The sequence below is a fragment of the Trachemys scripta genome, chromosome 2, assembly GCF_013100865.1.
Source record: "Trachemys scripta elegans isolate TJP31775 chromosome 2, CAS_Tse_1.0, whole genome shotgun sequence".
Taxonomy (NCBI): Eukaryota; Metazoa; Chordata; order Testudines; family Emydidae; genus Trachemys; species Trachemys scripta.
The window spans coordinates 54,227,525-54,241,720 of NC_048299.1; positions in this window are offsets into that span (position 1 = coordinate 54,227,525).

Below are 14,196 nucleotides of genomic sequence, written 5' to 3' on the forward strand. Positions count from 1 at the left end.
TATATGATTAAAAAAAAGCTCTGGAAAAATTACAGCTTTGTTTTATAGAATTTCCTTTTGGAAAGTTTGCTTTCTAGTTGGTATCGCCACACATGCATTTTCTCCTTATTTGCAGTTTCAGTGAAACAACTATTTTTTCACTAAGCTATGAAAATGTGACTTCTTATTGTGTATACAAAAGCCATCTTTAATATTTGTAATTGAGTGCACAGAAGTTTGTATTTCAAGTATTTTTGCAATTAATTACACAATATTTTCACTACCTTAAGGATCAAATACAAAGAGAATGTGGACTGGTTAGAAAATAGGAAGCAAACGTTTGTTTTAAAACAAATAGTTTTATTTTATGTGTTCATTTAGATTTTGGTCTAAAGAACCTTCACAGCAAAGGGCATCCATCCATCCAAAGCTCTGAGCTACCTTGACTTACACTTTAAAAGTGTAATCACCCAGGAATGCAAAACATAAAATCATACAAAGCCTCAATATGTCTTACTCTCCACCTTACTACAAATTGCTTAGTAATTAAAGAATTGTTTGGAGAAAAATAGGACTGAAAAATGTTGTATGTTCATTTAAGGATGTTGATGGATAGATTTGACAGGATTGTTCCTCACCTCCTGGAGGTACTCTACTGTTGTTGGGATTCAAGGCATAGTAGTTCAGTCAGATGGGATTATAACTGGAGATGGGCTAAATGCAAAGCTGCTTAAATTACACTGGTCTACAATTTTTGAGAAGTCGTCTGCTTCAGAGATAAAATGTGCTATTTATTATGTATTTTGATGTGCTGAATTCAAATATGACAATTAAAACAACTGATTGGCTACTGTTTCTAAGATATTTAAGTTTTTACATTTTATGTCTATGTATATTGTGTAGATAGTAGAGTTTTAATCATAAATTGTAAACCTAGGTCTTTTCATGTGTTTATGGTTGCTTTACATGAGAATATGTCACCTGTCCTGTTTATGTAACACTTTAAAAATCAGCAAAAGGGTTATATAAATAAAATTTATTAGGAAACAAAAGGCAAAAAACTATTCTGTACATAGTTAGTCCTATTCAGTGTCTACTCGGCGCTTCTTGGCTTGTCTCTTGTATTCATTAAATGGAGCATCTCTTGTCACTGTCCAGCAATAGTCTGCAAGCATTGATGGGCTCCATTTGCCCCGATAGCATTTCTCCATTGTTGCAATGTCCTGGTGAAATCGCTCGCCGTGCTCGTCGCTCACTGCTCTGCAGTTTGGTGGAAAAAAAATCTAGATGAGAGTGCAAAAAATGTATCTTTAGTGACATGTTGCAACCAAGGCTTTTGTATGCCTTGAGGAGGTTTTCCACCAACACCCTGTAGTTGTCTGCCTTGTTGTTTCTGAGAAAATTTATTGCCACCAACTGGAAGGCTTTCCATGCCGTCTTTTCCTTGCCACGCAGTGCATGGTCAAATGCATCATCTCGAAGAAGTTCACGAATCTGAGGACCAACAAAGACACCTTCCTTTATCTTAGCTTCACTTAACCTTGGAAATTTTCCACGGAGATACTTGAAAGCTGCTTGTGTTTTGTCAATGGCTTTGACAAAGTTCTTCATCAGACCCAGCTTGATATGTAAGGTGGTAACAAAATCTTCCTTGATTCAACAAGTGGTGGATGCTGAACGCTTTTCCTCCCAGGCTCCAATGACTGTCGGAGTGGCCAATCTTTCTTGATGTAGTGGGAATCTCTTGCACGACTATCCCATTCGCAGAGAAAACAGCAGTACTTTGTGTATCCAGTCTGCAGACCAAGCAAGAGAGCAACAACCTTCAAATCGCCACAAAGCTGCCACTGATGTTGGTCATAGTTTATGCACCTCAAAAGTTGTTTCATGTTGTCATAGGTTTCCGTCATATGGACTGCATGACCAACTGGAATTGATGGCAAAACATTGCCATTATGCAGTAAAACAGCTTTAAGACTCGTCTTCGATAAATCAATGAACAGTCTCCACTCATCTGGATCGTGAACGATGTTGAGGGCTGCCATCACACCATCGATGTTGTTGCAGGCTACAAGATCACCTTCCATGAAGAAGAATGGGACAAGATCCTTCTGACGGTCACGGAACATGGAAACCCTAACATCACCTGCCAGGAGATTCCACTGCTGTAGTCTGGAGCCCAACAGCTCTGCCTTACTCTTGGGTAGTTCCAAATCCCTGACAAGATCATTCAGTTCACTTTGTGTTATGAGGTGTGGTTCAGAGGAGGAGGATGGGAGAAAATGTGGGTCCTGTGACATTGATGGTTCAGGACCAGAAGTTTCATCCTCTTTCTCGTCTGACTCAAGTGAGAATGATTCTGGTGCATCAGGAACCGGCAGTCCTTCTCTGTGGGGTACTGGGCGTCTAGCTGATGGAATGTTTGGATAATGCACAGTCCACTTTTTCTTCTTTGACATACCTTTCCCAACTGGAGGAACCATACAGAAGTAACAATTGCTGGTAGGATCTGTTGGCTCTCTCCAAATCATTGGCACTGCAAAAGGCATAGATTTCCTTTTCCTGTTCAACCACTGGCGAAGATTTGTTGCACAAGTGTTGCAGCATATGTGTGGGGCCCACCTCTTGTCCTGATCTCCAATTTTGCAGCCAAAATAAAGGTGATAGGCTTTCTTAACCATAGTGGTTATACTGCGCTTTTGTGATGCAAAAGTCACTTCACCACAAACATAGCAGAAGTTATCTGCACTGTTCACACAAGTACGAGGCACCTCTGCTCACTTTGGCTAAACAGAAATGTGTCCCTTTGCAAAATCAAACACTGACAAATAAGAGAGCACGACACTGTATGATTTCTAGAGCTGATATAGGGCAGTTTGTTCAGCAGAGTGATGTAAGCTTCGTTATGATTGCATCATCCATGACTTCTAGGAATAACATGATGCAATTCATATAATGTATGACGCAATACCAGCTTCAGATTGCATCATTCATTGTTTTGCCTAAAAAGCAAGTACTGTCCAAACCCAGTCATAGATTTATTCATAGATCCAGTCAAAAATGTATTTTAGTCATTTCTGGTTTACATTTAGATCCCTTCCCTTTATAACTCACTTATCCTCCGCCATTCCCAAGTCAAGGGTCGTATATACTGACCCAATAGCATATCTTGAAAACTAGAGCCAATCAACAATTTTAAGCATCATTTTCGTTCTCAGTGACCCAGAATTAGTAAAGTTTGACTACATTTATTTCAGAAGCATTTTGGCTGTAGAGCAGTGTTATCAGGCATCTGCCCTGTCAGATATCTTCTGTGCTCCTACCTATATATCCTACAGTCTCATGCGCAACCAATAAGTACGGGCCTAGGAGCACAGAAGATAAATATCTATATTTTTGGCATGTAGCTAACATGATTGTGATCAGTCAGGAGCTGGAAATACTTGTTGCCCTGATTCACCTTTTGGCTTCTCCTTATCTCCATCCACCCACTTGGTCCACTTTCATGGCACAAGCACAATTCTATTCCTCTATAAAATTTCTGATCTTTTAGCGCCTTTCATCTGAGGCTTTTGAAGCACTTTGGAACTATTGAATTATGTCAGCGTCTCCCCGCCTCGGCAGGGTAAATATAGTTTTCTCAGTATTACAGATGGGGAAACTGAGGCAAGGAGGCTACATGACTTGCCAATGGCACAAAAGTTCACGGGAGAGCCAGGAGCAGAACCCATATTTCTTGACCCCAAATCCCATTCTCTAGCCACAAGCTTCTGACACTGCTGTGCTTTCAATGGGCTTTAAAAGCTCTTGCTTGGGTACCGCTTTGGCAGTCTGTGTGCTGATTCCAACAGGACAGAGAAATGTCAGTCAGATATAGAGAAACCTGTCAAAAGGATGTCACTGTCATAATGGAGGGTTTGGACACTGGAGGGAATTGACTTGACTATTACAGAGAGCCATGCTAGGTGCCTTAAGTTTCTAAACCCAGGCACTGCTCATGAGGTGGAACTCTCTAACCTGCATATATGCAGCGTTCAGGTCAGTGTGAGTTTGAAAATGGAGCTCATACAAGCAGAGCCAGCCTTCCATCACAGCTTGTCAGCTGGACTTATCTAAATATCAAACAATGACTAGTATAGGTGCAGCAGCAATTACCTGCCAGATATCAAATCCTTACACTGAACATGTACTTGTGCTAACTGCCCTGTCAAGCTTGGGTTTTTAACCATTAATGCTGGATAGTAGACATATAAGGTGAAGTGGAGGGGGAGGTATTTTGCAGCCTTTCCACCCTCCCTCCCCCCGCCCTAAAGGATTAGTTTCTGAAGTAGCAGCTAACTAGAAATGTACTATACGTATGCAAATGCTGCACCTATCCAGTTCTAAAATCAGAACACATGTGAATAAGTTATATGGGAACTAAGCCATAACTAGACTGTAAATAAGTCGGAATAAGGCATACATAGAGGGTAGTCTGTTAGGAAGAGGAGAGTTTTTTTTTTTAAAGTTACCAGACAATAGAACTGCTATACATTGTCTGAGTAACCATTTAAGGAAGGTTTAAATGACTATGGACCCATCTAAGGAATTCCTTGTGAAATGCTACCTTAAAAAGTGACCTTGGATTGAATTTTGTCTTTTTTTTATATAGTGAGAGAATAGTATAACCTAATATTTATATAGAGCTTCACCTGTTCAAAATCCTGTCCAGACATTAGCTGATTAAGATTCACAAAACCTCTAATGCAGTTGGAAATGGGTAAGTGGTGCTATCCCCATTTTACAGTTAGGGAAAGTGAGGCAGAAAAGTGAAGTGACTTGCCGCAGGCCATGCAGTGAGGCAATGACACCGCTAAAATGAGAGCTCAGGATTTCTCAACTCCCATCTTGGCTCATTCTGAAGTCCCTTGGCTCCTTGGTTAGGCTGTATACAGTTCTACAGTCATAGAGTTTAAAGCTGGAAGGGACCATTATGATCATCCCATTTGACCTCCTGCATAACACAGACCAAAGACTCTCTCACAGTAATTTCTGCATTAAACCTATGCCATTCAATTGCCATGCTGTGCACAGTTGGGTTGTGTAACTTTTATTCTTGCGCTGTTTCACTCAGTTAATTCACATTATAAAGTCAGGGTACCAAACAACTTCTGGAACCCCTCTCCCCAACCCCCGCAAAATCTGATAATTTCTCTCTGATGTGTGCTGTTTTGTCATATGCTATTGCTTATCTTCTTGATGCCAAATATATGATCCCTCTGTCATCTTCAGTTGTGGCTGCTAGATATCTGAACATCTACTGTTGCAAGGAAGAGAGATCACATTTGATTAAAATGATACTGGAAGACTCTTCTTCTGTTTTTGCATATTAAAGCACTCCACCCTTCTATTTTCTGTGCACAATTGAAAAATTCACATCCAATGCCTCCTTTTACTCTTACTCTTATAGGCTATCATCGAGATTAGGTTCTTTATAAACACCTGACTAGATAGTGTAAACCATGGAAATGAACAGGGTGTGTAGTCCAGTAGCACTACACTAATATAAAGAGAAATTACATTTTTAAAACCGTTTTTAATTTTAGCTTCTATGATTTTGAATATCTTTCAAACTTGAACATTTCTTATCTCACAAGTGATGTGGTTTTCAACTTGCCAAACTGATTTTTATTTCTTCCTGTTACTTAGTGGATTTTGTTCAAGCCATAGCTGAGGGCTCATTTCTTAAGTACTTTAACTTAAAAAGAAAGAGGTAGGGGAGAAGGTGTGGTTAATTTGTTTCTAAAGAAGATCAGTGATTTCATTACTTAAGTGGATAGCGCCATCTGCTGGTACAGTAGAGCCATGCAAACAATGAGACGCAATGAGAAACTCAATGGAGTCTGGCTAAAAACGGACTGCATTTCTTTAACAGCTGAAAAACAACTGCTTGACCCGTTGTTTTGTAAATAGGTCATAATGAGCTTCCTTGATGATGATTAAAATGAATCAGATTTATGAAGGGAAAAGAAAATGTATTACAATAATTGATGAAGGGAATGATCAATTCATGGTTCCACTAATTGATGAAGGGAATGATCAATTCATGGTTCCACTGATTCGTAACTCCCATGTGAAGCTTTTTCTTCCGCTTCTCAGTTCTGAGTTGTCCCAGAAAGATAATGTCATTGAGGACAATGTATGCCATTGCTCATTTTAGCATGGGAGTGAAATCCTGGTCCCATTGAAGTTAATGGGAGTTTTGCCATTGACATCAACGGGGCCAAAATTTTACCCTGGATTTTCAAAAACTCCTAATGGAGTTATGCACCCAACTCCCATTGACTTTCAATGGTATTTGAGTTCCCAATTTGCTATGTATCACTTAGCCCTATTACATTGTGAACTCTACTGTAATCCTAGTAAGAATGCTCAGGTACGGCAGTGTACACCTAACATACAATACTTACCAATCTTAATCAACCTTGGGCTGGCTGACTGCCCCAAGAAGACTAGGGAAGGAGCAGAATAGAATTAGGGGCTTTGATTACAAATTGTCCAAATTAAATGGGCTGTGCAAGTAGAGAGGCTGCTTGCACCCCTTGTGTCCGGCTCACAGCCTTTTGCACTTAAGGGCCAGTTACAGATAAGTGAACTTCCCACTTCAGCAGCTCATTGGCCCAGATGTAAGACATGTCTGAACGTATTCTCAGAGAGAAAGTAGTGATAATAGAAAACGGCATGTATAAAGAGGGTATTGTTCTCCACCCTGCCCAGCAAACCATGCTGCATGGTCTTTAGCACCAAAGAAAGTGCTAAAAACAACCCCCAAGCCAAATTATCCCTCTCATCCACCTGCTGGAAAAAACTTGTAGAACTATACAGGAAATACCTTTGTTTAATTTACTGAGTCAGTAAGTAACACAGACTGTAGTGTTAATTTGTAACATACACCTGTTATAGTGCTCTTAAAAATTTAGAAGGGCGATCTCTTGAGAATTAGGTTTGCACAAGCAGTTATGTGAATAGTTTTACAATGTGTTTAAAGTACAAGTACTGACATTATGTTTTGTTATTTGTTTTTCCTATTCTTTTACTGTAGAAGGTTGAAATCTAAACTCAAATGATTAGTGGTCTTGTAAGAAATCAGAGGTTTTGGTCTTATTTACAAAGACTGAAGTCAAATGTCTTTGGGCTTTCAATCTGTGTAAAGTTAAACTGAGTGCAGTTTTAGTTTCTGAATCTGGTTTTTGTATATTTAGTTTTCAATTTAAATCAAGCTAGAGACATTCTTAACATAATGGAGTAAGTGGAAAGTTTCAGGAGTATCACTTTTCAAAGGCTTTAGAAAAAAGAAGGCATAAATATGATCCTCAAAAATAAATAACAAATACCAAAAAATGATCTTGTTACTGTGACTGTTTATACAACATTAGAGAAGACCAGACTTACTTTTGGTGATTACTAAACTTTTTTGGTGAAAGCCACAGAAATGAACGTTTGTGAAATCGTTTAATCACTGCTAAATAACATCTACTAAAGCTCTTATTAGTAGATATCACAATGTGGTGTATTAGTCTTCTATGGAAAAGGGTCTATTTCCTCTTGTACCATTCAGATGTGAATATAACCAAAAGTGTTCTGTTTCCACTTGACATCCTGTGAGTCCAATCTCTGAATGTTCTTTTCCTGCTGTTGTACTTCCTCAGCTCATTGCTAGAAGACCATCATAAATACTAGAGAACACATTGACCAGGAGCTATCACCTGAAAATTGGATATGGGCTAAGGAGGATTTGGGGGACGGTGAATGAGGGTCCATCAGACTATGGGGGTGAAAACTGGAAGCAGAATATTTCCCTGCACACGTCACTATTCTTCAAAATGCACAGCACGACTTGCATCTGTATCGTAGCTTCCAAAGGCCAATCCACTTTGAGCTATGGAACTGAAGATGCTAAACTACTAACACAATCCTATTAACTTGTACACTAATAATGTTATGGCCTGGTTCTCAGCTTTATCCATAGAAAGACAAGTATTTTAGAGTTACAGGTGAATAATTAACTGATAACAGATATTTCATTTCCATATCTTTCTTCTGTAATCTTTAAACACTTGCACATTGATAGCTTCTCACTGAAATGATGATACTATAATTCTGCATTTTTCTATATTGCTTTTCATCCCCAAAGGTCTGGCAAGTTGATATAGACAAACTATACACAAGGACTACTTTGCTTTGTCAGTGAAATGCATCTGCATCTGTGGGGAAACGCATCAGTGGCTGAACAGCATCAAGCCGCACTACACAACATTTTGGGACAGCAAATAAGTGAAGATGAATATTATATTCCATTGAAACCACTGTAGAGTACTACAGTGGTTGGTAGCTGACAATCCAAGTAGCAATTCAGTAAAAGCACAAAGATTAACACCTCTCTCCTTACAATATGTGCTGTATTGACCACAAGTGGATAGGAAGGTCCTGGCTTTGTCTTATCTGAAAGATGGCACCTTGAACAGGACAGTGTCTCCCACCACCATGGCTGAGTATTGTCTGAGAGCTGATTCTACAATTTGGCAGGCAACACTCACCATTCAAATCCTACTTTGTGCTTCACCCAGAAAGGAAGTCTGTCACCTAGGTAACAAATCAGGTCAATCATGCTTAGATTGTGGGAGGTGAGGAGCTCAGAGCCCAGCTGGAGTAGAAGCAGTAATTCAAAACTGCTCTCTCAAAATCTCTATATACTTCTACATAGGGATTAAAAAGATTTTAATGACTCCCAACATACATATGCATTTTAAAAGGTATTGAAACACCTCCTTAGTTAGATAACTAGACTACAGAGCACAATGCCCAGACAGATTATACACTGAACTGGATGAGATTACTTCCTAAAACATTTATGGCCTGATTTCTTCAGAGATGATGAGCACTCACAGTGCCCACTGCTGGCAGTGGCAACAGCAGGTGTGTATCATCTCTTGACATTGGGCCATTAATAACATTGTAATCAGGAAAAATGTATTTTAAAACAACACAGTGGAGGATCAGATTTCAGAACAACCCAAGAATACTGCACACTAACTTGCAGGGTTTTTCCATCAGTGAAAGTGTCTACTTGCCTTAGGGGTCTGAATGACAACCAGAAAATCTCTGATTCATCTCAATAAAGTAGTTGAATGAAAACTAGATATCATATGCTTCGCCCTCTCCCCGCCTCTCCCCAAGGGCCCATTCACCATTGTGGAAACTCCACTTCTGGCATTACAAGATGATTCACAACAGATGTGCACTTTAAAAAAAAAAAGTGCTCTAGGTGATGCTAGAATGATTAAAATACAAGTTTTGCTAGTTCTGAGCCACAGTGGTTTTGTTCCTACTGAATAACTGTTTTTTGTTGGGTTTGTGTTCTGGTTACTTTCCACAACAATTATTTACAGTAAACCTAACATCATAACTGGAAGAACACTTATTGAATTACTCTTCTCAGTGGTTTATATTGGCTGTAAACTTTACTCTGTTTCCCAGCCTAATGCCTAAGCTCCCCTGGCTCACATCTTAGCCTTCATCTTGTTCCAATAGCGTTGTCTCCTACCCTTTCCAGTTTGTCTGCTCACACTGACTCCTCCATCTTTGAACTATCCTGCAGTGTAGTCCTGGCAAACCTTGCTTCCTTAATCTTTCTGCCAGGATTATTTTCTCTTTCTCAGCTGCTCTGAAGTTCTGAGGTTCCCTGACTCACTGCCGTCTTTCCATCTGCTTCCCTTTGCCCAATAAGATTATTTCCCACTCATGTTAGGCCTCCCAAAGCTTCCAGCTCCTTTTACAGATACTTGGGATGGATGAATATAAGGAAAAAATGGAACATATCACTGAAAATGTGTGTTGATGGATAGGATCAGATCATCCATGGATGTGGTTGACTAACTTCTTTAGCATAAAAAAGACATGTTGCCAGATACTGTATTTAATATTTCTTGAGCAGCTCTAATAGATACAGCCAGTGCTCATTGTCTGTCGCCAGAGCTTTCTAGGATGTTGGACTTTCACATATGACTGTGTGTAAAATAATCCTGTAAAATATCACGAAGGGAGGGGCAAGTTTATTTAGATTGGGTTTAATATTCTTAGGGCTAGATCATGCTAATAACATTGAGCAGTACTAAGGAGTAGCGTGGGGCAGCACTGCTCCAGAGGGAGCACTAAGAGGCATTCTGCCCCCCTCCCCATCTCCCAGGGGCTCCCTGGTGTGCATGAGAACACACACACTGCTACGCTGTAAGGACAGCAGCTGTGATGCACTGGGGTTCACCCAGACCAGTAAAGGGTTCGGTCATCACCTGTGTTCCAACTCTGGGTGCTCACAGCCCTGACTCTAACAGCCAGCATACAAGCGTGCAGGTCTCAACCTGGCTTTCACCACAACGAGTAACATCTTTCTGCAGTGTCCACTCCCTCTCACTTGAATGCTCACGCAACTGTATTAAGTTCTCTGCTCCTTTGAAAGAGATGGTACACAACAGGCTTACTGAGTTGACAAACCCACCACTTCAATCAAAGCACTGAGTTGGTTTATTGTAAAAGTAAAATAACTTTATTAAGAAATGGACATAGGTGTAAGTGATATCAAGTATAAGGAATAGGGATAGAAATTGTTACAAACAAACCAAAAGTAAAAAAATACACATCTAAAACTCAACCTAACAAATAGTCTTTCATTCCAAGAAGTTTTTCTCACACAGTAATTCTTCCAGCATGGCCGGCCTGTTCTTTAGCAAGGACCAAACACACTGGAGTCCTCAGGTAAAGGATAACTTAGGGGTTCTCTCCTCTTCTTTTTATAGTCCAGTAAATTTTGAAAAATGTTCTTTGAAAAGTAAGCCCAGATAGAACTTCTCTCTCTCCTGCTAGGATATAGATGCCATGCTATCTTTTTCCCTCACTTATTAGCTTAAGTGCTTTGTCTACCTTACATGTAAACTTACTTTCATTGTCTCTGCCTGATGGCCAGGGTGGTCAGATAAGCAAATACGCATTCCTTTGTCTAGGAAGGATTGGGCTTATGCATTTGCTTGCCAAGCACATATATATAACTTTTTACACACCCCCCTACATCAATTGTGGGCAACCTGCAGCCTGCAGGCTGCACGTGGCCCGACAGGGTAATCCACTGGCGGGCCACCAGACCGTTTGTTTACATTTGCACGGCCACCCACAGCTCCCATTGGCCGGAAACCTTTGTATGGCCACTGGGAGCTTTGGGCGGCCATGCAAATGTAAACAAATGGTTTGGCGGCCCGCCAGTGGGTTACTTTGACAGGCCACGTGCGTATGTATTTTGGGGACCTGCGTGTTAACAGTTTGTATATAATACCTTACATGACACCTTTTATTTACAGATTATGCCAACAGTGTGTGAGGTATAGTGTGTGTGCCAGGCCTGACAAGAGTTGCTGACACAGAGTAGTGAACCACCAATGGGCTCCTGTCATCCCATAGCAAACCAGCTCTGGTGGCTGGTCAGAGGGTGAATGGGTGGTGCTATAATTCCACCTGCTTCCTTTGGACCATTATGCTTTCTGGAGGGAGCAGTTTGGAAGCAGCCCTTGTATTATCTAAGTCCAGTAGCTTTATTTCCCCTGGCATTGAGCTGCTATGTAATGGTGAGCCACAGTCTAGTCCACTGGAATAAGACTACAAAACCTAGAAGCATTGATCATATTGAATCTGTTCTAATGCAATGATACAATAAGTTTGTATAAATCAGAGAATCAAATGCAGTAAGGTGATCATTAAACCCCTTTCTTTTGGGGTATATGTTGTCTGTACCCAATTCCATATATTTCCAGTTTAAAAGTGAATGACTACCTTTTTCACAAGGGTGTTCGTGGGTATTGCCTAAGGTTTATCCGGCAGCCATCCTGCATGTGGAATGTCTGCAGGATTGGGCCAAATATATGAGTAGTCTGAATAGATTACAAATGGTTTTAACTGTGAACCTATCAATGTTGGGTGAAGGTTCTAGTATGTCATCCAAGTAGTGTGTCGTTTCTTCACAAGCTATTTATCGCTTTAGTGACTCTTGTAGGAGGCAGAAAATAACACCGTCTTGTGGTATTATTTGCATTTCTAGATGGTGGAAATATTGAGTGAATAACAGAATTTGTGGTGTTTCTACTCCATATCTGACTTATTGAGGCAACAAAAGTCTATAGAAAAACAAAGGCAAGCATCAATATATTTGGGAGTTTGGCAGGCTGGCGTTCCTGTTGAGCAAATATGGAATTTCAATATTTATATCTTTACAAACCCTCAAAGAATACTGATGTGGTCCATGAGATAAGGACTTGATAGATACAGTTCCTCTAGTTGGCAGTGTTGCATTGTTAATAGTTAAAAGATCGATGTTCTTGTTTCAGCTTCTTTGGAACCTCCTAATGTGTTCAGGACAAAAACTTTAAACAAAAAACAACTACATGTAAATATTCACAATGCTAAGGGAAAATGTTAAAAATGCATTTAAATAATAATGATTTTAGGGGTTTTTTTGTCTTCATTTTTTTTGTGCACACAGTAATTTGAGGCAGGACAGGAGCAGAAACTCAGACCAGATTTTAGGGAAGAGAGCCAGGAAATTCAGCATGTGTTTGGAAGAGACTGAGAGCTCAGAAATATTCAATGAAACTTTCTGACTGCCACAAGAAATGAAAAGCAGCTGCATTCCCCTACGGTCAAAGTGTCCTATTAAAGACTTCACAAGCAAGATTGGTCTCCAGAAACAGATTGGAATACTTTGCTGCAGCTGTGAAAGTGAGTCAACCAGGCATCTGTTGAAAGAGATGGCTGTTGCTGCAGTATTTTTATGATGATTTTCTGCAGTGACATCACTCTCTGCTTTAAAATGTAATACTATATAAATAAAAAACACTGTAAAGGGGAAGTATTTGGGTCTTGAGTACAGGCATTCCTTTACCTATTATTATAACTAAGGGTCCATCCTAGGGCTTACCTCCCATGAGGCATTGACTCAGGAGGACATGAGAACTCAGTATGACTTAGCATTGGGCTCCCTTTTAGCCCACTATTCTTCAACCAAACCTTCTTAAGGCTTGATCCTGCAAGCTGCTGAGAACATATTTACCTTTAAGCACCCCCACTGATGTTAGGGTGACCAGACAGCAAGTGTGAAAAATCGGGACAGGGAGTGGGGGGTAATAGGAGGCTATATAAGAAAAAGACCCAAAAATCGGGACTGTCCCTATAAAATCGGGCCATCTGGTCACCCTAACTGATGTCAATAAGACAATTCATGTGCTTAATGTGTGCTGGGTTAGGGTCAGATGGTGCAGGATCAAATGCTTAGTAAGCAGTTATGAATGCAGCACTCATGCTATGAGCTGAAGCTGCCTTTTCTGTCCCTGTTGGTGTCTGGCTGTTAGGAAGATGTTCTTAATGAGCACCCCTCATCAATCTAAAAAACGAAGGAGCTTCATTAAGGTCTAGATTCCAGCTCTGATTGTTGAATTATGGAGGGAATTCAAAATACGATAATTTCAGTGTGATACATCCTTGAGGTCACTGCATGGGCCTTGTTTCTGATATACAAAAATTAGAGTAAGTTTGAATTCATTCTGTACAATTCCATGAAGTAATCATTCATCATCAATCAGTTATGATATCATAAAGCATTTTTAACTCAAGCAGAGAAGGAGAAAATATCAATGAATTTCGACTCTCTTCATAAAGAGCCTGTTTTCACACAGTTATTCTCTGTAATGTAGACTAAATGAAATTCAGAAAGCAATCTAGAAGAAAATGTTTCAAAACAGATTTTTTTTCCCCAAAGGTTTTTGAGGAGTCATGGTCTCTCTAATTATATGTCATGTGTCAGAAGCAAAACAAAGATATTAGTGTCTAAGTGAAGACAACACCACACTAAATGTAGGTGCAAGAGAACACTTTAAAGATGGGAATATCCAGGAAGGTGGACACATCCACTGGCATGAATTTATTCTTGTGGTCTTCAACATTCTGTGAAACAGGAAGATCAGACTCCAGCATCTATTGCCTAAAACCTCACCTCTATAGTTACTTTCTATTCCTACCCTAGATTCAATGTAATTTTTTCTGCTTTTTTTATACTGAAAGCCAACATGCCTGACATAGAAGCCACTCCAGAATTAAAACTGGTTCTATCTGGCTACAACATTTAAAAAAAAATTAAGTCAA